The sequence below is a fragment of the Sardina pilchardus genome, chromosome 5 (assembly GCF_963854185.1).
Source record: "Sardina pilchardus chromosome 5, fSarPil1.1, whole genome shotgun sequence".
Lineage (NCBI taxonomy): Eukaryota > Metazoa > Chordata > Actinopteri > Clupeiformes > Clupeidae > Sardina > Sardina pilchardus.
The window spans coordinates 635,097-660,841 of record NC_084998.1 but is presented as its reverse complement, the minus strand read 5'-3'; the positions used below and the strand labels follow the sequence as shown (position 1 = coordinate 660,841).

Here is a 25,745-nt window from a genome sequence, read left to right as displayed (position 1 = left end):
GGCCGCTGGTCCCTGAAGGTTAAAGGGTAACGTTCTCTGACACTCTGACCACATCCCCACAGACAGTTTGGCGCCTCTGTCTAAGCGGGACATAGCCTCGTCTATCCGCACAGTCTGCTGTGGGTCTCCCCCTATATTAATAACACTGTGTATAGATATGTTTGGGGAGAATTATGTGGCTAAAACACAGTAGGTCTGGTGCTAGTGGATTAGTTTATTTGGGGATGAAAGATGAGTTCTTTAGTGAGTTTCATTCAGACAGTAATCTGCTCCACTAACCGCTGTATGAACCCTTGTGTGTGGAGGATGTGTCACCCAATCCTCCTCAGATCACCACATCCCATCACCATTCATCTGTGTGCTGGAGCGCTTATAGCAGAAGTACAGCAGAAGTATATTGTATATGTACTTATACATCCCATCACCATTCATCTGTGTGCTGGAACGCTTATAGCATAAGTACAGCAGAAGTATATTGTATATATACTTATACATCCCATCACCATTCATCTGTGTGCTGGAACGCTTATAGCATAAGTACAGCAGAAGTATATTGTATACTTATACATCCCATCACCATTCATCTGTGTGCTGGAACGCTTATAGCATAAGTAGTAGAAGTAGAAGTATACTATACTTATACAACCCATCACCATTCATCTGTGTGCTGGAACGCTTATAGCATAAGTAGTAGAAGTAGAAGTATACTATACTTATACAACCCATCACCATTCATCTGTGTGCTGGAACGCTTATAGCATAAGTACAGCAGAAGTAGAAGTATACTATACTTATACAACCCATCACCATTCATCTGTGTGCTGGAACGCTTATAGCATAAGTACAGCAGAAGTAGAAGTATACTATACTTATACAACCCATCACCATTCATCTGTGTGCTGGAACGCTTATAGCATAAGTATAGGAGAAGTATATTTATACTTATACATCCCATCACCATTCATCTGTGTGCTGGAATGCTTGTCTTACAGCACGCAAATCTCCAAAAGCTCACACAGCTCGGACACTGCGCTCTCAGATCTCTAAATGAAAACAAAGACCAACTCATGCAGATAATCCCAGTGAGATCATATCTACTTATGGATGTGTCAGGCTCATCTTTAGAATCAATAGCCCATAGTCAACCTCACTCACCCCAGCTGTGTTGTTAGATACATGTGCTGCAGTACGACTGTGGGCAACCCCAGCTGTGTTGTTAGATACATGTGCTGCAGTACGACTGTGACTTTGAGCTCTCTGCTTCATTACGGAGAATCAGTCCGAGATCTTTACTAGGCAAGGCACACACATGCCTGCCTTCTCTCAGGTCAAAGGTCAAGCATCCACAAGGCACATCTCTGCCAAAGGCTCGGGGTCAGGCAGGGCAGGGGTCACAGAGCTGTGGTGGGGGAGGAATGAAAGGCAGGATATTGTATCTCCATTCATGTGGCATTTGAGGTCAAAGTTCAAAGATGAAAGGTCATGTCAGGCCAGAGGTCATCTGCTTAAATTGCTGAATCGACGTCTTTCTGGGACCTCAAACATGCAAAGCCAGATCACAGATATGGACATTTTGGAGTCGGTAAGCTATTTGGATATAAAGAGGGGACAAGTAGCCTAAAGCTATTTGGATATGAAGAACAGGAGGAAGTTTATTTATTGTGCCTATATTCACATGAAAGCTACTAGAGTGACAGGGTGACCTGGTGTATCGCTTTTCCTGTTTTTCAGCACTTCTTTTGACAGGAACAGAAGCAGTTAGGGGGTCTGTCCCTTTATTAAAGAGGAATCTGATCATCCTATCACAGAAAAAAACAGGCATAATGTGGAGAAGTGCTGTGATATCGTGTTGTTGTTGCTTTGTTTTTAATTACACATGTATTGTTTTTGTTAGTATGGAAGTGATTGATATCTTGTAGTTTTTGAGTTCACACATTGGCGTTTATTTTTTTTCTTTTGTCAAATTTCTTTACCCATTGATTACGTGCTTAAGGCTGATAAAATATATATATATATATATATATATATATATATATATATATATATATATATATATATATATATATATACGGTTAGGGTTTTGAACATTGGCCTACCTTTACATTTACAACTACTTGTCACAATATTGTTGCCATTGTAAAGGAAGTAGCGCTCTCATTTCATGCAGAATAGTTTGCTGACGGTGATGCATGAGCTTGCATGATCTATTAAAACTCGGACTGTCCCTTTAAGTTTGCCGTCTGGACGGAGAGGGGGCGTGTCCATTGCAGAGTTCTCGACAGTGAGGGGATTCCGAGAATAAACAATTCCGTCAGCTCCGACTACGCATTGAGGAGTGCGGTGCTCCCGAACGAAATCATTCTTTGGAGTAGAACGTTAACGTCTATTTTTGTAGTTGTATGTTTAGTGAACGTACGCATGTGGACTCACATTGTTTTCCGAAGACTTGCCGAAGGATTCCCCTGTGTCCACAGACGTCGCGCGTTTTCGACTGTAACGCTACTGTCCATGTCCATTTAGTGGACCAGGTACGTGTGGAGCAGAATATAAATGTTTCTGGCTAGAGAATCTTTGTGAGAAATAGATTCCAACACGTTTTAACCAGTTAAACCCTGAATGTCGACTGATGTCTATTCATAAAGTAGTATAACATGTAGGAATTGTTGAATGAATGAATGTATTGGGTGGTCATTTTCCCTGTACGAACATTATAGAGAAATAATGCCTAGAAATACCTTGAGCAATACGTCTAAATAGTGCAAGAGAAACCTTTGTGGCATCGTGTTTAGTTGAACTAAGCAATATGTTAGTTTTGCCCCTGAAGCGATACTGATTCCCAAGGACAGAATCATTCCGACCTTTGTATTCAGTTCCGCGTAGTGCATCTCCTTACACAAGGAGTGGATGATGATGTTGATGTCAGTTGTAGAGAATGCCTTTTTTTCCCATTCACTATCCAAAAAACAAAAGTGTTTTTCATCAATGTTGGGTCGCGTCTGTCGCGGGACAATCGCACTTTTACTTAGCTTTTCTATAAGGTAACCTATTGAAATTAAACCGACAAAGACCTGACCCGGTGACATAAAGTGAGTGCAGAAATTACTTGTGACTCCCACATGACTGGTGGCAGCTCACCGCTTGTGTTGATGGGGAGGGCAGTAAAGAGGATAGTATTTAGAGCTCATGTTTGTTTCTTTATTCTGGAAGTAACTTGTGTTTATTTTGTGGTTTGCGACTGTTTGTTTGGCAAGATGAGCTGTCTCTGAATTATATGGTTTAAGCTTGGAAGCTGTGTTTTACTGGCTCAACCGCAGCAATAGTGCGTGCGTGATGGACGGACTAACTTGTGATTAGGGTTCTGGTGAGGACTAACTTGTGTTAGGGGTTATGGTGAGGACTAACTTGTGTTTAGGGTTATGGTGAGGACTAACTTGTGTTAGGGGTTATGGTGAGGAATAACTTGTGTTTAGGGTTATCATGAGGACTAACTTGTGATTAGGGTTATGGTGAGGACTAACTTGTGTATGGTGAGGAATAACTTGTGTTAGGGGTTATGGTGAGGACTAACTTGTGTATGGTGAGGAATAACTTGTGATTAGGGGGTTATGGTGAGGACTAACTTGTGTTAGGGGTTATGGTGAGGACTAACTTGTGATTAGGGTTATGCTTTGGACTAACTTGTGATTAGGGTTATGGTGAGGACTAACTTGTGATTAGGGTTATGCTTTGGAATAACTTGTGTTAGGGGTTATGGTGAGGACTAACTTGTGTTAAGGGTTATGGTGAGGACTAACTTGTGTTAGGGGTTATGGTGAGGACTAACTTGTGTTAAGGGTTATCGTGAGGACTAACATGTGATTAGGGCTATGAGGAATAACTTGTGATTAGGGGTTAAACTTGTGTTAGGGGTTATGGTGAGGAATAACTTGTGTTTAGGGTTATGGTGAGGAATAACTTGTGTTAGGGGTTATGGTGAGGACTAACTTGTGATTAGGGGTTATGGTGAGGACTAACTTGTGTTAGGGGTTATGGTGAGGACTAACTTGTGTTAGGGGTTATCGTGAGGTTTCCTGTGTCTTCAGTCAATAGCAGAGGTGGTGGGGTCACAGGGTCACAGGGTCACGGGGTCAGGGGTTAGGGGTCACGGGGTCAGGTCAGGAGGTCAGGGGAGACTCCATTTAAGGGCCACTGCGAGGTTTCCCCTCAGGTGCCCCCTGCAGCCCCTCTGAACACCAATTAGCCCCACTAACATGCAAATCATGTGTGTGGATCAACTGGCATGTTGGATTTCAGTGATCAATAAAAGACAGGCTACAGAAAGCATTAGCATAGTCCATAGCCGAGTCCATTTATCTCTACTGTAGCCTGGGCTACATAATTCAATATGTTTGACAGTTGAAATGACCAGACAGCCATGTTAATGTGTGTGTGGGGGTTTAATTAAGTTTGTTTCTCAGCTACCCGATATGATCAGTTAGTGTTGCAGCCAGAGTGTGATCTGGCTGTGGGCTGATGCCTGTGTGGGGGGAGGGGGAGAGGGAGGGGTGTGTGGGCTGTTGATGTGTAAATGGGAGCAGTTACGGTAGTGCCTTTTGTTTTTGTGTTGGCAGATGTTTGTTTGGAGAGTGGTCAAATAGAAACACCAACACAGTGCGGTTGTGCTGTACTACTGAGCCCTGTTAACACCAATACACACCAATACAATGCGGTTGTGATGGACTAGTGAGCCCTGTTAACACCAATACAGTGCGGTTGTGCTGTACTACTGCTAGTCAGAGATAGAGCTCTGGCCTAGGGTGTTGCTTAGGGACTCTTAGTGCCACCTAGCATGTTGTCTGTTGTGGTTGACACATACATTCACAAAAATTGACCAAATTTGGTGGGCATGTGTGTTGCTCATGCACATGCACACCAACACGCGCATGTTGCTTTGTTAGATTCCGAAATGTCACAGGTCCGCACCGCAGGTGCTCGGGCCCGCCATCGCCGCTTGCGGCTATATTGTATCTATATGTGTTCATTAATGTGTATGTTAAAGGAACACTTCACCGATTTTTCATATTAAACTACGTTATTCCCTTAACTAAGACGAGTTGATACATAACCTCTCACGTTTCAATGTCTGCACTCACTGGCTATGGCGCGCCGCGCTACTTTGATAGCACTTAGCTAGCCCAGTTCATTCATTAGGATCCAACCAAACAGAGATGAATTTAGAAACGACCAAACATCTCCATGTTTTCCCTATTACAATACAGTAACACAAGTAGTAACACGAGTAGTCACACGAACAAGTATGGTGAGACAAAATAACACGTGATGCATTTCTAAGCGGGTAAGAGGGATGTTGTGTGGCAGAATAACACTTGGGAGCACTTCGACTCGGCGCAGTAATATCATCACTCAATTGCACTTTCAGTTTCAGGAATGAGGATATTGCTGTGTGAGTTAGCGTCCCTCATCAGTGTGTGAGTTATCACCGTGTGAGTTATCAGTGTGTGAGTTAGCATCCCTCATTACTGTGTGAGTTAGCGTCCCTCATTACTGTGTGTCGGAAGACATCTGAGTGTGTCTCCCACAATGTGGGAGCACATTTAAAGTGATTAACGAAACAGAAACTGGGAGTACTTAGTTCTCTTACATGTTCCTCTGAAATGCCTGTGCTACAGTATTTGTCTGGTCTCTGACCATACTTGCACAGAGTTCTGTCTTTTTACAAGACCATACTTGCACAAAGTTCTCAGGATAAAGAAACTGCTACAGAGTGAGATTTTAAACACTTGTTACCTTTACTGAATTGTTAAGATACATCAGCCTTGCATTTAGCAAGTATAGGGTGTAGCAGCCCACTCATGTCTAGGGTGTAGCAGGCTATAGGTATGGTCATGTCTAGGGTGTAGTAATTTCAGAATCTTAGAATTATCTAGAATTGGAGATACATATAGGAAGAAACCTCAGACAGATCCACGACTCAAGGGCCCAACCCATCTGCCTGGGGTCAGTTACAGTAAAGTCATTTGTAGTTTGAAAGTTACAATGACAATGAAAGTTCAGATAGTCCAGTGTAGAGAATACATTGTCCATTAGTAATCCATTAGTTATTTCGGAAAGTGATGGGTCGCTAGGATGCATGGGGCAAAGATGGCAGCCCATGGTGTAGTAGGCTGCCTAATATCACAGATCTGCGACGCAGCCACAGACGGAGCGGCAGGCTCATGTTTATTGCCTCAGCCAGCAGGAAGTGATGAATCAGGGGAGGGAGTGGATGGGAGGCGTGTTGTCATGGTGACTTATATGGGTCTGCATCCCTCATGGGCTGGATGACAGGCTAGTCTCGCCTTGGACTGCTGACAAGCCTCTCAATTACTCCAATGAGCTGATTGGCCCTGATTGCAAGGAGGTTGCATCTTTTGCAGACTATACTACTCATCACATACTATCACATGCAGTAGGCGGGCTACCCTCTATTATAGTCAATTAAAAAACAGGGTCTGTTTTGACCTGTAATGTTTGTATTTTCAGCTGTATATGAAGCATTTCATAAACAAGGACAATTTCTCTGGTTGCCACATTTTCAAAAGGAAAAATATGCTCAGGTAGACATAAAACATTTATGGGCCTATATGATAATATGCTCAGGTAGACATAAAACATGTATGGGCCTATATGATAATATGCAACTTTAATAAAGCAATGATCTTTTGCCCGAGTGCAGAATATAGGCTGATCCATATGCATGTGAGTCAGCTGTTCTCACTAACAGCATATAGCTACAGCCTGTTCTCACTGACAGCATATAGCTACAGCCTGTTATCACTGTCTGGCTTCCCTTTCTGTGTCGCATTTAATGAGAATTATAATTAGAAATGCAGATAACCTTGGAAAAGGTTCACATTCATGACTCCTATCATCTGGAAGGTCGTGGGAGTGCAGTTAGAGAACAAGAGGTCATCAAGGTCGAATTCAAATGCACCATCTGCCACCAAGGGAGGCAGGCAAGCGTTAGCGTTAGCTCTGGAGGCAGGCAAGCGTTAGCGTTAGCTCTGGAGGCAGGCAAGCGTTAGCGTTAGCTCTGGAGGCAGGCAAGCGTTAGCGTTAGCTCTGGAGGCAGGCAAGCGTTAGCATTAGCTCTGGAGGCAGGCAAGCGTTAGCGTTAGCTCTGGAGGCAGGCAAGCGTTAGCGTTAGCTCTGGAGGCAGGCAAGCGTTAGCGTTAGCTCTGGAGGTAGCCACTCTGCTGGCTCTGATTCCTCCAGAGCTCGTCTGGGCGGGCGGCTGGGGGAGGTGACGCTCACTCCTGCTGGATCCTGGACACTGGGAAGGTTAGCGGCTAGTCTGGGTTAGCGGCTAGTCTGGGTTAGCGGCTAGTCTGGGTTAGCGGCTAGTCTGGGTAAACCCATGGATTGATGTGTGAGCCAGTCCGGCCAGGAACTCAAAGTGCAAGGCTACAGCGAAGCCTTTCGGAGCAGCGACTGTTGCAGTGGGGTGGTGGTGGTGGTGGGGAAGGTGGCTTTCGTCCTTTGCAAAACTTCTTTAGCATGCTGTCTTTTTGGGAACCTTCAAAGCGATGGCAAGGGCAGCAAGGTTTGAGCTTTAAGCTGTGCAGGGGGAGAGATTTACGCAATGATCAACGCAGACGTCTGACACCACACACACACACACACACACACACACACACACACACACACACACTACAGCACACTCCAGCTCCCCCCTTTTATGGGAAGGTTACACACACACACACACTGAATTTACACATATCTGTTTAACTCATTTAAAACAAGCTCTCAGTTTTTAACTATGATGTTTCATACAGCTAACATGCCTGCAGGGTGCTGTTGAGAATGTGTGCCATGACAGTAAAGTGCTGAATGTGTGTTAGGATATAGTGAAGTGTGTGTGTGTGTGTGTGTGTGTGTGTGTTATGATATAGTGAAGTGTGTGTGTGTGTGTGTGTGTGTGTGTGTGTGTGTTATGATATAGTGAAGTGTGTGTGTTATGATATAGTGAAGTGTGTAATGATATAGTGAAGTGTGTATGTGTGTGTTTGTTATGATATAGTGAAGTGTATGTGTGTTATGATATAGTGAAGTGTGTGTGTGTGTGTGTTTGTTATGATATAGTGAAGTGTGTGTGTGTGCGTTATGATATAGTGAAGTGTGTGTGTGTGTGTGTGTGTGTGTGTTATAGTGAAGTGTGTGTGTGTGTGTGTTATGATATAGTGAAGTGTGTGTGTTATGATATAGTGAAGTGTGTGTGTGTGTGTGTGTTATGATATTGTGAAGTGTGTGTGTGTGTGTGTGTGTTATGATCGAGTGAAGTGTGTGTGTGTGTGTTATGATATAGTGAAGTGTGTGTGTTATGATATAGTGAAGTGTGTGTGTGTGTGTTATGATATAGTGAAGTGTGTGTGTTATGATATAGTTAAGTGTGTGTGTCATGATATAGTGAAGTGTGTGTGTGTGTGTTATGATATAGTGAAGTGTGTGTGTTATGATATAGTTAAGTGTGTGTGTCATGATATAGTGAAGTGTGTGTGTGTGTGTGTGTGTGTGTTATGATATAGTGAAGTGTGTGTGTTATGATATAGTGACGTGTGTGTGTGTTACGACGTAGAGAAGTGTGTGTGTGTCATGATATAGTGTAGTGAAGTGTGTGTGTTATGACGTAGAGAAGTGTGTGTGTGTGTGTGTGTGTGTGTGTGTGTGTGTGTGTGTGTGTGTGTGTGTGTGTGTGTGTGTGTGTGATGATGTAGTGAAGTGTGTGTGTGATGATGTAGTGAAGTGTGTGTTTTATGATATAGTGAAGTGTGTGTGTTATGACGTAGAGAAGTGTGTGTGTGTGTGTTCTGATATAGTGAAGTGTGTGTGTGTTATGATAGAGTGAAGTGTGTGTGTTATAATATAGTGACGTGTGTGTGTGTCATGATATAGTGACGTGTGTGTGTGTGTGTGTGTTATGACGTAGAGAAGTGTGTGTGTGTTATGACGTAGAGAAGTGTGTGTGTGTTATGATATAGTGAAGTGCTGATGCTGAATATGTTCCCCTGACAGGAGTTTGTGCACATCTTTAGCTTCAAGTGATTTGATTTGTTGTGTTCATGTTGTACGATTACCATCACAACTGACTCTGAAACATGATGACGCTCCCAAACAGAGTATTAAATTGTTTCCTCATGGCATCAAATCAGGAAGAATTTGATCAAATTCAAATGAACAAATGTTTGCTACTATATCCTATAGTTTTACATTTCATTTTTTTACATTTTACGTTTTAAGTACATTTCTAGAGCCCCTAGTTCAACCTGTATATCATCTGCATATTATCTTGATGCGTTTTATCTTGACTCTTTCCTTTTAAAGGAAGTTTGAGCAATTCACAAATAGACTAATGTTTGGGAAGCATTATCAGACTTTGGACAGTTAGGTTAGTAGTTTGCTGGCTCTTCCAGATCTCTAAAGCCAGTGTGTGTTATGATATAGTGAAGTGTGTGTGTGTGTGTGTGTGTGTGTGTGTGTGTGTGTGTGTGTGTGTGTGTGTGTGTGTGTGTGTGTGTGTGTGTGTGTGTGTGTGTGTGTGTGTGTGTGTGTGTGTGTGTGTTGCTGGCTCTTCCAGATGTCTAAAGCCAGTGTGTGTTACGATATAGTGAAGTGTGTGTGTGTGTGTGTGTGTGTGTGTGTGTTGCTGGCTCTTCCAGATGTCTAAAGCCAGTGTGTGATTGTTGTTGTCTTGTGCTGCTCACTACGGCCTTAACCAGGCTGAGCAGTTACCAGGCAACAGGCAGCGCCTCCACAGTGCTCAAGCGTGTGTGTGTGTGTGTGTGTGTGTGTGTGTGTGTGTGTGTGTGTGTGTGTGTGTGTGTGTGTGTGTGTGTGTGTGTGTGTGTGTGTGTGTGTGTGTGTGTGTGTGTGTGTGTGTGTGTGTGTGTGTGTGTGTGTGTGTGTGTGTGTGTTGCCAGATCAGCTGTTCCTTTCAAGAGAGTGTGTTAAGTCAAGCCGAAAGACAGCTCTGCTTTTCTCAAAAGAGAGACAGCTGAGATGTTGAGGATGATGGGGGAACATTAGGGCCATTAAAAGTTGTTTTGGGAGTTTCCGTAGTTTTGAAGCGTGTCTGTCCACCTCTCCTCCTCGTCCTCCTCCTCCTGCTCCTCCTCTTCCTCCTCCTCCTCCTCCTCCTGCTCCTCCTCTTCCTCCTCTTCCTCCTCCTCCTGCTCCTCCTCTTCCTCCTCCTCCTCCTCTCCTCCTCTTCCTCCTCCTCATCCTCCTCCTCTCCTGCTCATCTTCCCCCTCTTCCTCTTCCACCTCCCCCTCCTTCTCTTCCACCTCTTCCTCCTCTACCTCCCCCTCCTCTTCCTCCTCCTCCTGCTCCTCCTCCTCCCCCCTCCTGCTCCCCCTCCTGCTCCTCATCTTCCTCCTCTTCCTCCTCCTCCTCCTCCTTCCCCTCCTGCTCTCCCTCCTGCTCTCCCTCTTCCCCCTCTTCCTCCTCTTGCTTTATACTCATCTTGGAGCAGCAGTGTGTCTGTTCAGTGTTCACCTCCCTGCATCTCAATGAGCCCCTCTCTCTTCTTTCTTCTTCTCTTCTATTCTCTCTCTCTGACTTTATCTTTCTCTCTCTCTCTCTTCTTTCTTCTTCTCTTCTCTCTCTCTCTGACTTTATCTTTCTCTCTCTCTCTTCTTTCTTCTTCTCTTCTCTCTCTCTCTCTGACTTTCTCTTTCTCTCTCTCTCTCTTCTTTCTCTTTCTCTCTCTCTTCTTTCTTCTCTCTCTCTCTGACTTTATCTTTCTCTCTCTCACACACACACTCCCTCTCTCTTCTCTCTCTCTCTCTCTTTCTCTCCCTCCTCTCTCTCTCCCTCCTTTTCCCTCTCTCTCTCTCTCTCTTTCTCTCTATCCCTCTGTGACCCAATGGGCCCTTGTCCCGCCTGCCCTCTTGGCTGCCTGCTGCCCTGTCTGTCCCAGTGAGCTACTTTAGATCAGGCAGAACCGCAGTCAGCCCTCAAAAGAGCCGCCTCCCTCCCCAGCATTAAGGCCTTAACCCGACCTTGACCTGATTAGCCCGACCTTGACCTGATTACTGAACAAGCTGTTAAGCAACACTCCAAATGAGACAAAGTGAAATGCCCCCCCAATGACACACAGTCATATGCCCCCCCCCCCAATGAGACACAGTCATATGCCCCCCCCCCCCAATGACACACAGTCATATGCCCCCCCCCCCCAAATGAGACACAGTCATATGCCCCCCCCCCCCCCTTCTGAATAAGCGCCGTCTTCATTAATGAGCCACTTGTGGGCTTGCCCTCCATTCTGCATCAGCACTCACCGCAACAGACCAACTGACACGTCCAGAAACCACTGACACGCCCCCCCAGAGTGGAGTGATGTAGTATTGTTAGTACCACTGACACGCCCCCAGAGTGGAGTGATGTAGTATTGTTAGTATTGTTAGTACCACTGACACGCCCCCAGAGTGGAGTGATGTAGTATTGTTAGTACCACTGACACGCCCCCAGAGTGGAGTGATGTAGTATTGTTAGTACCACTGACACGCCCCCCCAGAGTGGAGTGATGTAGTATTGTTAGTATTGTTAGTACCACTGACACGCCCCCAGAGTGGAGGGATGTAGTATTGTTAGTACTGTTAGTACCAGAGTGGAGTGATGTAGTATTGTTAGTATTGTTAGTACCACTGACACGCCCCCAGAGTGGAGTGATGTAGTATTGTTAGTACTGTTAGTACCAGAGTGGAGTGATGTAGTATTGTTAGTATTGTTAGTACCACTGACACGCCCCCAGAGTGGAGTGATGTAGTATTGTTAGTAAAGTACCACTGACACGCCCCCAGAGTGGAGTGATGTAGTATTGTTAGTATTGTTAGTAATCATAATAATTATATATATGTATTTTTTTTTTTTTTTTCTTTATTCGGAATTCAAACCTCTCCAAGCTGTTACTGTGTGTGAAACATTTCTAATATCTAACATCATTCATTTATAATCTGTGTGTGTGTGTGTGTGTGTGTGGCTGTGTGGCTGTCTCTGTGTGTGTGTGTGTGTGTGGCTGTCTCTGTGTGTGTGTGTGTGTGTGTGTGTGTGTGTGTGTGTGTGTGTGTGTGTGTGTGTGTGTGTGAGCTTCTGTTTGTGTGTGTGAGTGTATGTGTTGAGTGACTCAGATGGCTTGTTGTGCCACCTGTGTTTACAGGCCTCTGACCTTGCTGCGTCCCTGTGTGTGTGTGTGTGTGTGTGTGTGTGTGACCCTGGCCTTAATACACCCAAATAGTGTGTGTGTGGCCTTAATACACCCAAAGAGGGCTAGACAGGAGGAGGGTGGTGCAATTTGGGCAAATGTACAGTATGTCTGTCATACACTATGATACTTGCATCAGATGGCTACTTTCAGTTTGTCTATGTACTCCATGATGTGTCCCTATCAAATAAACTCTAATCATCACAATACCAGTTACAATGAAAATAAACTCCAATAATATTATTGATAATAATAATAGTAATACATCTAGGCCATCCTTAGAAATATTGTTTTGATCAGTTTGAAGTGTTAGCATCAGTGTTAGTGTGCCGTGTTGATGCCCAGTGTAATCTGCAGTGGTGTTAATCAGTGTTGATGCCCAGTGTCGGTGTGCAGTGTTGATGCCCAGTCTTAATCAGTGTTGATGCCCAGTGTTGGTGTGCAGTGTTGATGCCCAGTGTTAATAAGTGTTGGTGTGCAGTGTTGATGCCCAGTGTTGGTCAGTGTTGATGTCAAGTGTTAATCAGTGTTGATGCCCAGTGTTGGTCAGTGTTGATGCCCAGTGTTAATCAGTGTTGATGCCCAGTGTTAATCAGTGTTGATGCCCAGTGTTGGTGTGCAGTGTTGATGCCCAGTGTTAGTAAGTGTTGATGCCCAGTGTTGGTGTGCAGTGTTGATGCCCAGTGTTGGTGTGCAGTGTTGATGTCAAGTGTTAATAAGTGTTGATGCCCAGTGTTGGTGTGCAGTGTTGATGCCCAGTGTTGGTGTCAAGTGTTAATCAGTGTTGATGCCCAGTGTTGGTGTGCAGTGTTGATGCCCAGTGTTGGTGTGCAGTGTTGATGCCCAGTGTTAGTAAGTGTTGATGCCCAGTGTTGGTGTGCAGTGTTGATGCCCAGTGTTGGTGTGCAGTGTTGATGTCAAGTGTTAATAAGTGTTGATGCCCAGTGTTGGTGTGCAGTGTTGATGCCCAGTGTTGGTGTCAAGTGTTAATCAGTGTTGATGCCCAGTGTTGGTGTGCAGTGTTGATGCCCAGTGTTGGTGTGCAGTGTTGATGCCCAGTGTTAATCAGTGTTGATGCCCAGTGTTAATCAGTGTATCAGTGTGTGTGTGTGTGTGTGTGTGTGTGTGTGTGTGTGTGTGTGTGTGTGAGCAGCCTCTCTGGTTCATGGTCTTGTGTGTGTGTGTGTGTGTGTGCGTGCGAGCGCGTGTCCAACTCTGAGCTGCTCTTTGCATGCGTGCTGGGGATCATCATAAAGCACTCTTCTACCCTCATCCCTCTCTCTCTCTCTTCTACCCTCATCCCTCTCTCTCTCTCTTCTACCCTCATCCCTCTCTCTCTCTCTTCTACCCTCATCCCTCTCTCTCTCTCTTTTACCCTCATCCCTCTCTCTCTCTCTTTTACCCTCATCCCTCTCTTTCTCTCTTTTACCCTCATCCCTCTCTCTCTCTCTTTTACCCTCATCCCCCTCTCTCTCTCTCTTTTACCCTCATCCCTCTCTCTCTCTCTTTTACCCTCATCCCTCTCTCTCTCTCTTCTACCCTCATCCCTCTCTCTCTCTTTTACCCTCATCCCTCTCTCTCTCTTCTACCCTCATCCCTCTCTCTCTCTTTTACCCTCATCCCTCTCTCTTTCTCTTTTACCCTCATCCCTCTCTCTTTCTCTTTTACCCTCATCCCTCTTTTTTTACCATCACTCTCTTCTCCTCATCCCTCTCTTTTTCCCCATCCCTCTCTTCTCCCCTCATTTCTCTCTCTCTCTCTCTCTCTCTCTCTGTCTCTCATAGAGCAAGAGAGAACTGGGTCATGACGACCTATTTTCCTCACAGTTCAGGGAGACGGAGGGTGGCAGGGCTGTCGTCGTGGAGACGGAGGGTGGCAGGGCTGTCGTCGTGGAGATGGGGAGCAGGGTCTGATAGGGAGGCAGGGCCTTGTCACGAGATACACGCACACACACACACGCACACACACCGAACTGGGTCAACTATGAAGGAAGGCCTGCGCCTCCACAAACCGCTCCAGCATATTGTGGAGAAAGCTGCAAATGAACCGTAGATTATATGCCTCAAGGTGAGTGTGAGTGTGAGTGTGAGTGTGAGTGTGAGTGTGAGTGTGAGTGTGAGTGTGAGTGTGAGTGTGAGTGTGAGTGTGAGTGTGAGTGTGAGTGTGAGTGTGAGTGTGAGTGTGAGTGTGAGGAGGTCTTCCTCCCCTCCTCCTGGAGCAGAATGTGATCCTCTGAACATTCTTTGTGTTCCTCTTGGGTTCTCCAAACGTTCTTTGTGTTCCCCTTGTGTTCTCCAAACGTTCTTTGTGTTCTGCAATAGACTTGACAGCTGCCAATAGCCTACAGCAGAAGAAACTTAAACAAACAAAAAGAAAACAAGATTTGGCACTGGTAAACAAACCACCAGAATGAGTTCACTGGAGCCCATGGGACATATCTAGTCTCTGGATCTTGCAAAGGATCATGAGGTTGTTTTGAATATTATGCTGATTGTTTTGGGAAAGTAGCAATTTATATATAGGATATTTTCTAATTGCCATTATTCACTGAACTTAAAGGATGAATCAACTAATAATTTCTCTGGTCGATGGATGTCTTTGGCATTTTGAGTAGAAATATATTTCCCCCAAAACACCACAGAATGTATTGTATTGTAGACAGTGCAGAATAAACAGTATTGTATTGTAGACACTACAAAATAAACAGTATTGTATTGTAAACAGTGCAGAATAAACAGTATTGTATTGTAAACAGTGCAGAATAAACAGTATTGTATTGTAGACACTGCAGAATAAACAGTATTGTATTGTAAACACTACAGAATAAACAGTATTGTATTGTAAACACTACAGAATAAACAGTATTGTATTGTAAACAGTGCAGAATAGAATAAACAGTATTGTATTGTAAACACTACAGAATAAACAGTATTGTATTGTAGACAGTGCAGAATAAACAGTATTGTATTGTAGACAGTGCAGAATAAACAGTATTGTATTGTAAACACTACAGAATAAACAGTATTGTATTGTAGACAGTGCAGAATAAACAGTATTGTATTGTAGACAGTGCAGAATAAACAGCATTGTATTGTAGACACTCAAGAGCTCCTCTTCCAGCAGCCATCTTTATTTGGCCTGCGTAGCCCCTCATCACTGTCTCAGAAGTTCTCGCCCTTGTGAGAATGACCCGCAGGGTGTGTGTGTGTGTGTGTGTGTGTGTCGGGGGGTGACGGAGTGTTGGTGTGGAGCAGATTGCGACCGTGGGCATTTCAGAGTTGTCGGTGTGATGGAGTAATCCAATGAAGTCTGAGGGATGCAAACGCCAGTGCATTAGTTTGGGTTGGGCTGGGCCGGGCTAGGCTGGGCTACGCTAGGCTGGGCTGTGCTATGCTGGGCTACGCTAGGCTGGGCTACGCTACGCTAGACTGGGTTACGCTAGGCTGGGCTACGCTAGGCTGGGTCAGGTTACGCTAGGCTGGGCTACGCTATGCTGGGCTACGCTAGACTGGGTTACGCTAGGATGGGCTACGCTAGGCTGCGTCAGGTTACGCTAGGCTGGGCTACGCTATGCTGGGCTAGGCTGGGCTACGCTAGGCTGGGTTACGCTAGGATGGGCTACGCTAGGCTGCGTTAGGCCATCGTTTCTTCCTGAGCTCTGTAAACACCATGTCCTGCTGCTCTGTACCCCAGTCCTGTCGTGCTCTGCTCTGCTATCAGTGTGTCCTTCACTACCCTGTGTTTCTCGGAGTTATTTTAAGTTTTATTAGAAGTAAAAGCCGTGAAGGACACCGTGCCGTGTGTGTGTGTGTGTGTGTTCCCAGGGTAAAGACTCTCTCCGCTCCTTTCTGCCAGAGAAATGGATTGATGATATAAAGATATGATCTCCTGTTCATTCTCACTCAATCTTGCCCATATATCTGCTTTTGGGTAACGTCAGTGAATATTACTTGGATCTCAAAGGTCTGTGCTGTGGAACTGAAATTTGCTCATCTCTTAACAGCCTCTCACCAATCTAGACTCATTAGGCTTTCAGAAATACCAGAGATTGAGAATGTATAAGTATACCTACATATAAATGTACAGTACATATATCTATGAATATATGCACATTGTGTGTGTGTGATTGTGTGTTGTCAGTTAAAAAGAAATTGGTGAAATATTTTGAAATGGTGTGTGTGTCGGGTTAAAGATACAGGCAGCAGAGCAGATGGAAAGAGCGAAAAAGAACGAAGGAGAGAGAAGAGAACAGGAAGAGGGGGTTGGCTACCGTGAAATCAACCCCCCCCCCCCATCCTCATGCTGCCATACTCCACCTCATGTTTAAGTCAGTCTGCCAGTCAGCGTCTGCTTGCAGAGGAGCAACCTTTATTTTGTTGTAACGACGGACTGCATTGTCACAGCAGAACACCAAAATGTCAAAAATGTGAGTGAGTGAGTGAGTGAGTGAGTGAGTGAGTGAGTGAGTGAGTGAGTGAGTGAGTGAGTGAGTGCTATACAAAGATGCAACAGTAGAAATCAGTGATGTGTGGTCGTGACTGACCTTTTCCACTGCAGAATCTGTAGTCGCAGATCCAAACATCCAAACAGCTTGGTCTGGTATTGATCAGAACTCACCTCGCTGCAGCTCACTGGGACTGTGTGACTGTGTTGGTGTTTGTAGATCACTGGGACTGTGTAACTGTTGGTGTTTGTAGATCACTGGGACTGTGTAACTGTGTTGGTGTTTGTAGATCACTGGGACTGTGTTGGTGTTTGTAGATCACTGGGACTGTGGGACTGTGTTGGTGTTTGTAGATCACTGGGACTGTGTAACTGTGTTGGTGTTTGTAGATCACTGGGACTGTGTAACTGTGTTGGTGTTTGTAGATCACTGGGACTGTGTAACTGTGTTGGTGTTTGTAGATCACTGGGACTGTGTGACTGTGTTGGTGTTTGTAGATCACTGGGACTGTGTTGGTGTTTGTAGATCACTGGGACTGTGTAACTGTTGGTGTTTGTAGATCACTGGGACTGTGTAACTGTTGGTGTTTGTAGATCACTGGGACTGTGTGACTGTTGGTGTTTGTAGATCACTGGGACTGTGTGACTGTGTTGGTGTTTGTAGATCACTGGGACTGTGTTGGTGTTTGTAGATCACTGGGACTGTGTAACTGTGTTTGTGTTTGAAGATCACTGTGTACCTCTGTGCTTAGAGTGTCCTCACGTTTCCATAGAGACAGCAGTCAGTTTACCTCTGTGACCTTCAGACGACCTCATGAAGCACTGTCTGGTGATGAGTTGGCAGGACACAGAACTTCTGCTGTTCTGATGCTGACTGCTACCGTTCCATGATAGTCACTCTTCCATAATTACTGAAAGGTCAGGGGTCACTGTGCAGATATGGGAGAAGAGGAGGATGGGAAGTGTAGTTTTCTCTTGCTTTATCCCAGAGTTGTGTTGAATGGTGTTGTGCAGATATGGAGAAGAGGAGGATGGGAAGTGTAGTTTTCTCTTGCTTTATCCCAGAGTTGTGTTGAATGGTGTTGTGCAGATATGGAGAAGAGGAGGATGGGAAGTGTAGTTTTCTCTTGCTTTATCCCAGAGTTATGTTGAATGGTGTTGTGCAGATATGGAGAAGAGGAGGATGGGAAGTGTAGTTTTCTCTTGCTTTATCCCAGAGTTGTGTTGAATGGTGTTGTGCAGATATGGAGAAGAGGAGGATGGGAAGTGTAGTTTTCTCTTGCTTTATCCCAGAGTTGTGTTGAATGGTGTTGTGCAGATATGGAGAAGAGGAGGATGGGAAGTGTAGTTTTCTCTTGCTATATCCCAGAGTTGCGTTGGATGGTGTTGTGCAGATATGGAGAAGAGGAGGATGGGAAGTGTAGTTTGTGTTGTGTTGTGTTGAATGGGGTTGCATCCACGTCTGGCTGCACTGAACTGCACTCTCTTCTCAGACAGGATTTGCAGGATAAGTGAAGGAATGGGTTTGAAAGTTAGCTGCGGCTCGAGCTGGATTTAAAGTTGAACATCTTTAAACTTTGGCACGTTTGGTCATGCCTCATAGGGCCTCTTTTTAACCTGTAGCACGTTTGGTCATATACCTCATAGGGCCTCTTTTTAACCTGTAGCACGTTTGGTCATCCCTCATAGGGCCTCTTTAACCTGTAGCACGTTTGGTCATCCCTCATAGGGCCTCTTTAACCTGTAGCACGTTTGGTCATATACCTCATAGGGCCTCTTTAACCTGTAGCACGTTTGGTCATCCCTCATAGGGCCTCTTTAACCTGTAGCACGTTTGGTCATCCCTCATAGGGCCTCTTTAACCTGTAGCACGTTTGGTCATCCCTCATAGGGCCTCTTTAACCTGTAGCACGTTTGGTCATCCCTCATAGGGCCTCTTTTTAACCTGTAGCACGTTTGGTCATATACCTCATAGGGCCTCTTTAACCTGTAGCACGTTTGGTCATCCCTCATAGGGCCTCTTTAACCTGTAGCACGTTTGGTCATCCCTCATAGGGCCTCTTTAACCTGTAGCACGTTTGGTCATGCCTCATAGGGCCTCTTTTTAACCTGTAGCACGTTTGGTCATATACCTCATAGGGCCTCTTTTTAACCTGGAGCACGTTTGGTCATATACCTCATAGGGCCTCTTTAACCTGTAGCACGTTTGGTCATCCCTCATAGGGCCTCTTTTTAACCTGGAGCACGTTTGGTCATGCCTCATAGGGCCTCTTTAACCTGTAGCACGTTTGGTCATATACCTCATAGGGCCTCTTTTTAACCTGTAGCACGTTTGGTCATATACCTCATAGGGCCTCTTTTTAACCTGGAGCACGTTTGGTCATATACCTCATAGGGCCTCTTTTTAACCTGTAGCACGTTTGGTCATCCTCATAGGGCCTCATTAACCTGTAGCACGTTTGGTCATGCCTCATAGGGCCTCATAGGGCCTCTTTTTAACCTGTAGCACGTTTGGTCATGCCTCATAGGGCCTCTTTTTAACCTGTAGCACGTTTGGTCATGCCTCATAGGGCCTCTTTAACCTGTAGCACGTTTGGTCATATACCTCATAGGGCCTCTTTAACCTGTAGCACGTTTGGTCATGCCTCATAGGGCCTCTTTTTAACCTGTAGCACGTTTGGTCATATACCTCATAGGGCCTCTTATTAACCTGTAGCACGTTTGGTCATATACCTCATAGGGCCTCTTTTTAACCTGTAGCACGTTTGGTCATCCTCATAGGGCCTCATTAACCTGTAGCACGTTTGGTCATGCCTCATAGGGCCTCTTTTTAACCTGTAGCACGTTTGGTCATGCCTCATAGGGCCTCTTTTTAACCTGTAGCACGTTTGGTCATGCCTCATAGGGCCTCTTTTTAACCTGTAGCACGTTTGGTCATGCCTCATAGGGCCTCATAGGGCCTCTTTAACCTGTAGCACGTTTGGTCATGCCTCATAGGGCCTCTTTAACCTGTAGCACGTTTGGTCATGCCTCATAGGGCCTCTTTAACCTGTAGCACGTTTGGTCATCCCTCATAGGGCCTCATAGGGCCTCTTTAACCTGTAGCACGTTTGGTCATCCCTCATAGGGCCTCTTTAACCTGGAGCACGTTTGGTCATATACCTCATAGGGCCTCTTTTTAACCTGTAGCACGTTTGGTCATGCCTCATAGGGCCTCATAGGGCCTCTTTAACCCGTAGCACGTTTGGTCATGCCTCATAGAGCCTCTTTTTAACCTGTAGCACGTTTGGTCATGCCTCATAGGGCCTCTTTAACCTGTAGCACGTTTGGTCATATACCTCATAGGGCCTCTTTAACCTGTAGCACGTTTGGTCATGCCTCATAGGGCCTCTTTAACCTGTAGCACGTTTGGTCATGCCTCATAGGGCCTCTTTAACCTGTAGCACGTTTGGTCATATACCTCATAGAGCCTCTTTAACCTGTAGCACGTTTGGTCATATACCTCATAGGGCCTCTTTAACCTGTAGCACGTTTGGTCATATACCTCATAGGGCCTCTTTAACCTGTAGCACGTTTGGTCATGCCTCATAGGGCCTCTTTAACCTGGAGCACGTTTGGTCCTGCCTCATAGGGCCTCTTTTTAACCTGTAGCACGTTTGGTCATATGCCTCATAGGGCCTCTTTAACCTGTAGCACGTTTGGTCATATACCTCATAGGGCCTCTTTAACCTGTAGCACGTTTGGTCATGCCTCATAGGGCCTCTTTAACCTGGAGCACGTTTGGTCATGCCTCATAGGGCCTCTTTAACCTGGAGCACGTTTGGTCATCCCTCATAGGGCCTCTTTAACCTGGAGCACGTTTGGTCATATACCTCATAGGGCCTCTTTAACCTGTAGCACGTTTGGTCATATACCTCATAGGGCCTCTTTTTAACCTGTAGCACGTTTGGTCATGCCTCATAGGGCCTCTTTTTAACCTGTAGCACGTTTGGTCATCCCTCATAGGGCCTCTTATTAACCTGTAGCACGTTTGGTCATCCTCATAGAGCCTCTTTTTAACCTGTAGCACGTTTGGTCATATACCTCATAGGGCCTCTTTTTAACCTGGAGCACGTTTGGTCATCCTCATAGGGCCTCATTAACCTGTAGCACGTTTGGTCATATACCTCATAGGGCCTCTTTTTAACCTGGAGCACGTTTGGTCATGCCTCATAGGGCCTCTTTTTAACCTGTAGCACGTTTGGTCATATACCTCATAGGGCCTCTTTTTAACCTGGAGCACGTTTGGTCATGCCTCATAGGGCCTCTTATTAACCTGTAGCACGTTTGGTCATCCTCATAGAGCCTCTTTTTAACCTGTAGCACGTTTGGTCATATACCTCATAGGGCCTCTTTTTAACCTGTAGCACGTTTGGTCATATACCTCATAGGGCCTCTTTAACCTGTAGCACGTTTGGTCCTAACTCATAGGGCCTCTTTTTAACCTGTAGCACGTTTGGTCATGCCTCATAGGGCCTCTTATTAACCTGTAGCACGTTTGGTCATCCTCATAGAGCCTCTTTTTAACCTGTAGCACGTTTGGTCATATACCTCATAGGGCCTCTTTTTAACCTGTAGCACGTTTGGTCATGCCTCATAGGGCCTCTTATTAACCTGTAGCACGTTTGGTCATCCTCATAGAGCCTCTTTTTAACCTGTAGCACGTTTGGTCATATACCTCATAGGGCCTCTTTTTAACCTGTAGCACGTTTGGTCATATACCTCATAGGGCCTCTTTAACCTGTAGCACGTTTGGTCCTAACTCATAGGGCCTCTTTTTAACCTGTAGCACGTTTGGTCATGCCTCATAGGGCCTCTTTTTTAGTGCGCTTGCTATGTTATGGTGCTTTGGCATCACTGTGCCCCAACTGTCATTCAAGCCACAGAGACAGAGACAGAGACAGAGACAGAGACAGAGACAGAGACAGAGACAGAGACAGAGACAGAGACAGAGAGAGAGACAGAGAGAGAGACTTAGATGCCATTCATTGAGTCACGCAGTCAGAAGCCCTCATTTATTCATCATACCTTTTATTGCGTTTTCCCTTCCAGTTTTTTGATTAAATTAGAAAAACATGACGACTAAAACAATCAATAACTGTGGTCATCTAGCGAAGCATAAGTCTTGCTCAGGCTGGCACCCAGTCCCCCTCGGCCTCATTTCAGCAGATCCGTTTGGCCATTACTCAACACAGATGCGCATGCACAAGATGAATTACGCAATTACACTGAAATTGTCACCAATTGATATCTTCCACACTACAACACTCTGGCAACCCTTTTTTTCTTTTGGGTTTCGCCTGAATGACTCACAAACACACACAAACTCACACACAAACATACTGTATGCACCCCCACCACATAGACACACACATGCACGTACATACACACTCTTGTGCAAACATACGTTTGTGCTCATGCATGTGTAAACGTGTAGAAATGGCTCATAGAGAGAGAGAGAGAGAGAGAGAGAGAGAGAGCTGATTACACTTGTGTGCCTCCACCGTCTACTTTGTTCGGGTCTCTGAGGAGACCACACACACACACACACACACACACACACACACACACACACACACACAGGAGGGAGAGGGTGCATTGAAGAAGGAGAGAGACTGAGTGGACATAATGTTGTTGGTATTTTTTTGTCATTTAAGGAATATAGCACGAGTGGGAGTGGGTTGTTGCTGGATATTCCCACGGGTGTTGTTCGGCCGTAGCCACGAGGCCGGCCGAACGAAAACGGCCGGCCTCGTGGATAAACGGATTTTGAGATAGGCTACCTTAAACATGCACGAACGGTCTCGGAGTATCTGTGCAACCAGGAGATGAGAGCTGAGATCTACAACAGCACATCTTGGTCCATATGGCTCAATAATGACTCCTGACTTTGTTTGATAATTGAGATGCAATTTGTTAATCTTCGCTTTATGACCGTGGAGCCTATTATTATCTTGTAGGCTACATTTGAATACTATTCTCTGTATTCTCTGCATTTAAACTTGAGATGGACCTATTTATCAAACATACAAGTGGACACGGGTTCTCACTGTCCTTCACGCAGCAGATCTCACTTCAACGTTAGGCTACCATAAAACATCATTTGGAATTTAGGCTATTGTAGAGCGCGCGAGAGAGAGATTAGGCATGTAATTGTTTGCATGTTCTTTTTGGTATGAGAAAGTTACGAGGAAATCATGGTGGAGTTTTTGGTCATTCGTCATTTAGGCTACAAGTTCAGGTTGGTTATTAGTCAGCCCTGCATTCAGTGCTGGGGGGTATTCCATCAACCTCGCTAAACAAGGCGGCGCTCAACAGAAAGAGCCTGGCTTGAACTAGTGTAGATTTCCACTTGAAGCTAAAGCCGTTCCATTAACTCATGTTAGCTGCATCTTGCCCTCGTTTATTCAAACGAGACTTAAATCAGCTTCATGTCTGCTCGTGCACGAGGTAGAAAAGTAGACCAAAACCGTAGATTTATGAAAAGAGGATATATGTCGTAAAATTAAAGCAAACTAGAAGATTTCAGTTCGATTTACAAGCGCCATCTACAGGATACAAGTAATCAAATTGAACACGAGAGAAAAAAATAGATAGTTGCCTAGCCTACATAAAAGGAGAATAACGAAATCATACTGTAAATCGCTAAACAGCAATAATGATGTTTTATGTTTATGAGTGAATAAGTAGCTCAAAACAACTTTGGCATAGGCTATTCAACATTAAAGATTTGTAGATTAAAAGGGTTCACTCTAAAATATTTCTCTGGTGGTCATAAAAGAAATTAGTATCAACGTAGGCTATGGCCTAATATAGCCTAGTGTCTCCCATAAGCATATTCTGCCAAAGTGTTTGTGAAATATAATTATCTGAAATGCAATATTGGCTTTCAGTTTGTCATTTAATATTTAATTTGTGTAACACACAGTTGATTTGATATCCATGAACTAGCCTATCAATAGGCTAGCCTACTGTACATGTACATGAAGCGGTTTTAATTATTAGTATAAAGGCTACAGAATTAGGCTGTAGGCTGACTTGCATCAGATATAGCCCACTGATATGGCCTGTACTGTCACTGAACAAGCTACTAAATATGCATGACCCTTTATCAATAGTGGACAAAACTGTTGGAAAAAAGTTTCTCCTTCTATTTTTTGAAGTTGTAGGCTACAGGTGACGAAAGCACAGGCTGACGGAACCATCTTTTAGGACTCGTTTTCCGACTGATGTTTTTTTTTGCAACACAGATTAATTTAGCTCGGCAGTTAGCCTGCCACCGACCAGCTTAGTTCAGAAGCATATGTTACCCCAGCAACTCAGCTGAGATTCCTGTTAGCGGGAGTAAGCAAAGTGGAAGCGCTCTTCTTTGGTCAGAACCAATCACGAATAGGTCCGTCCTATGCGCCGACACTTTCTACAGAGCAACACAATATTTAAACAGCATCAAGCTGTTATCTCTATCATCTCTAGTAGACCTATGTAAGCACCTATAATATAACAGTATATTAGTCCGTCATTTGTATTAGGTTATACAGTGATTTGATAACGATTTCAATTTAAGGCCCATCCATAATTGGTCTTGCCCATCCAAAACTGGAATTCTGGCGCTGTGCCTGGTTGGGTGATGGGGGTATTATTTGGGTGAGGTGGGGTATGAGGGTAATATTTGGATGGGGGGGTTATGGGGGTATTATTTTGGTGAGGGGAGGGTATGGGGGTATTATTTGGGTGAGGAGGGGTATGAGGGTAATATTTGGATGGGGGGGTTATGGGGGTATTATTTTGGTGAGGGGAGGGTATGGGGGTATTATTTGGGTGGGGAGGGGTATTGGGGTATTATTTACGTGATGGGGTATTATTTGGTTGAGGGGAGGGTGTGGGCTGTTATTTAGGTGGGGGGTATGGGGAGTATAGGGGGGTATGGGGAGTATAGTGGGGGGTATAGGGGGGTATGGGGAGTATAGGGGGGAGTATAGGGGGGTATGGGGAGTATAGTGGGGGGTATGGGGAGTATAGGGGGGTATGGGGAGTATAGGGGGGGTATGGGGAGTATAGTGGGGTATGGGGAGTATAGGGGGGTATGGGGAGTATAGTGGGGGGTATGGGGAGTATAGGGGGGTATGGGGAGTATAGGGGGGTATGGGGAGTATAGTGGGGGTATGGGGAGTATAGGGGGGTATGGGGAGTATAGTGGGGGGGTATGGGGAGTATAGGGGGGTATGGGGAGTATAGTGGGGGTATGGGGAGTATAGTGGGGGTATGGGGAGTATAGGGGGGGTATGGGGAGTATAGTGGGGGTATGGGGAGTATAGGGGGGGTATGGGGGGTATGGGGAGTATAGGGGGGGTATGGGGAGTATAGTGGGGGTATGGGGAGTATAGGGGGGGTATGGGGAGTATAGGGGGGTATGGGGAGTATAGTGAAGGGGTTGACGCATCAGTGTAATTGCCACCTGCAGCTACTCTCGTTCGCTCTTGTTCTCTCTCCCTCCCTCCCTCCCTCCCTCCCTCCTCTGATAGGGGGATGATTTTGCTGCCTCTGCTTTGTGTGACAGCTGCCTAATTGGGCATTCTCCCCTTGTAGCGAGACCGCCTCCCTCCCTCTCTCTCTCTCTCTCTCCCTCTCTCCGTCTCTCTCTCCCTCTCCTCCCCCCAGGCCTATCTTCTCTCTCTCTCTCTCTCTCTCTCTCTCTCTCTCTCTCTCCCTCTCTCTCTCTCTCTCTCTTCTCTCTCTCTCTCTCTCTCTCCCTCCCTCTCTCCGTCTCTCTCTCCCTCTCCTCCCCCCAGGCCTCTCTTCTCTCTCTCTCTCTCTCTCTCTCTCTCTCTCCCCCTCTCTCTCTCTCTCTCTTCTCTCCCTCTCTCTCTCTGATGAATAGTAGAGGATTACAGATGAGGACACGGTGACCCACTCCACCTTCCCGCACTGCCGCCAGGGAGGGGCCCGCACTGGGCCACTCGCAAACTACTGCCTGTGTGTGTGTGTGTGTGTGTGTGTGTGTGTGTGTGTGTGTGTGTGTGT

At 45.4% G+C, this 25,745-nt stretch overlaps 1 protein-coding gene across 1 annotated transcript in view; it reads left to right on the top strand.

The window, feature by feature from the left end:
• The first annotated feature begins 2,309 nt into the window (after nucleotides 1-2,309).
• nrip1b (nuclear receptor interacting protein 1b) overlaps nucleotides 2,310-25,745 on the top strand; it is a 49,357-nt gene continuing 25,921 nt past the window's right edge. Inside the window, exon 1 of the mRNA XM_062535876.1 lies at nucleotides 2,310-2,528. The gene's annotated coding sequence lies outside the window, so the exon portion shown is untranslated. The remainder of the gene's footprint in view (nucleotides 2,529-25,745) is intronic.